Here is a 2,500-nt window from a genome sequence, read left to right on the forward strand (position 1 = left end):
GATCCCCATAAGGTGTCCCATGTGCGTCCCATGATGTCCCATGCGCGTCCCGTGCCGTCCGAGCCTCACCAAGGCCGTCCCATGCGCGTCCCGTGCCGTCCGAGCCTCACCAAGGCCGTCCCATGCGCGTCTCGTGCCGTCCCGAGCTGTGCCGAGGCCGTCCCGTGCTGTCCCATGCCGTCCCGAGCCTCGCCAAGGCCGTCCCGTGCCGTCCGAGCTGTGCCGAGGCCGTCCCGTGCCGTCCCGTGCTGTCCCATGCCGTCCCGAGCCTCGCCAAGGCCGTCCCGTGCCGTCCGAGCTGTGCCGAGGCCGTCCCGTGCCGTCCCGTGCTGTCCCATGCCGTCCCGAGCCTCGCCAAGGCCGTCCCGTGCCGTCCGAGCTGTGCCGAGGCCGTCCCGTGCCGTCCCGTGCTGTCCCATGCCGTCCCGAGCCTCGCCAAGGCCGTCCCATGCGCGTCCCGTGCCGTCCGAGCTGTGCCGAGGCCGTCCCGTGCTGTCCCATGCCGTCCCGAGCCTCGCCAAGGCCGTCCCATGCGCGTCCCGTGCCGTCCGAGCCTCACAAAGGCCGTCCCAGGCCGTCCCGTGCCGTCCCATGCGCGTCCCGTGCCGTCCGAGCCTCACCAGGGCCGTGACATGCCGTCCCGAGCCTGACCAAGGCCGTCCCGAGCCTCACCAAGGCCGTCCCATGCGCGTCCCGAGCTGTCCCATGCCGTCCCGAGCCTTAGCAAGGCCGTCCCATTCGCGTCCCGTGCTGTCCCATGCCGTCCCGAGCCTTAGCAAGGCCGTCCCATTCGCGTCCCGTGCCGTCCCATGCGCGTCCCGTGCTGTCCCGTGCCGTCCCGAGCCTGACCAATGCTGTCCCGTGCGCGTCCCATTCTTTTGGCTCGGCTGGCCCGTGCATTCTATGGGGTCGTGGGACATTTCGAAATCCACCCGGGCCATTTCGACTCTCTCTTCATTAATACTATTGAGGTATTATTTATGAATTATTGGAGAAAAGAAACGGAAGAAAATATTTTTTTTTCTATTTTTTATGAATTTTCCGGTGTTTATTCACTTAAAAATTCATAGAAAAATAAATATTTATCGGAATCGCTATTATAATATATCAAAAAAATCCTTGCGAAAAGACCTTTCCAACGAGTATAAGTTTGCTGGATTCCGACGAGTAACGAAGGAGTAAAGGCCCAGTATGCTTGGTTAAAAAATTGATGTTTCCTTGTGAAAATAGGAAAAACAATAACTTTGCACTATAAGGGGGAGGGTTGAGCTCCTTCCCCAGAGCGTGCACAGCACTTGTGCTGGCACGTTCCCTAGTGCTCGCCAAGCACCATAGGGCATCCAAAGGGCAAAGCTCGGCCTACTACATGATGGGAAGCTTCTAATATGTCGGAATACGAAGAGATTTCGTGCGACCCGAAGCTCGGCTCGGGCGTCCCGGCCTGTGCCGAGCTGTGCCGAGCGCGTCCCAGGCCGTCCCGAGCCAAGTCTCGGGCGTCCCAGGCCGGCCCGAGCAAAGTCTCGGACGTCCCAGGCCGTCCCGAGCTGTGTCGAGGCCGTCCCAGGGCGTCCCGAGCTGGAGCGAGGGCGTCCCAGGCCGTCCCGAGCCAAGTCTCGGGCGTCCCAGGCCGTCCCGAGCAAAGTCTCGGACGTCCCAGGCCGTCCCGAGCAAAGTCTCGGGCGTCCCAGGCCGTCCCGAGCTGTGCCGAGGCCGTCCCAGGCCGTCCCGAGCTGTGGCAAGGGCGTCCCAGGCCGTCCCGAGCAAAGTCTCGGGCGTCCCATGCCGTCCCGAGCTGTGGCAAGGGCGTCCCAGGCCGTCCCGTGCTGTGCCGAGGCCGTCCCGAGCCTAGTCTCGGGCGTCCCAGGCCGTCCCGAGCTATGGCGAGGGCGTCCCAGGCCGTCCCGAGCCAAGTCTCGGGCGTACCTGGCCGTCTCGAGCTGTAGCGAGGGCGTCCCATGCCGTCCCGGGATGTCCCATGCGCGTCCCGTGCCGGCCCGAGCAACAGCTCGGGCGTCCCGTGCCTCGGCCCTTCCAAGTGGTGCTTCGTCGGACATCTCGATATCCACTCGAGCATTTTCGACCATTCTCCATATGTGGGTGTGTGGGTATTTATCAGGAATATTGGAGAAAGAATCGGGAAAAAAATATTTTTTTTCTATTTTTTTTGAATTTTTAATTGTTTATTCACTTAAAAATTCATAAAAAAATAAATATTTATCGGAATCGCTATTATTATATATCAAAAGAATCCTTGTGAAAAGACCTTTCCAACGAATGCAAGTTTGTTGGATTTGGACGAGTAACGAAGGAGCAAAGGCCGAGTATGCTTGGTTAAAAATTTGATGTTTCCTTGTGAAAATAGGGAAAACAATAACTTTGCACTATATAGGGGAGGGGTGAGCTCCCTCCCCAGGCCGTGCACAGCCCTTGGGCTGGCAGGTGCCTTGGCCCTTGGGATGCAACATAAGGCATCCCAAGGGCAAAGCTCGGCACGGGGGTG

Source organism: Eschscholzia californica, unplaced genomic scaffold, assembly GCF_041429995.1.
Source record: "Eschscholzia californica isolate CP2 unplaced genomic scaffold, dmEscCali1.0.p SCAF_12, whole genome shotgun sequence".
In the NCBI taxonomy this organism is placed as follows: Eukaryota; Viridiplantae; Streptophyta; class Magnoliopsida; order Ranunculales; family Papaveraceae; genus Eschscholzia; species Eschscholzia californica.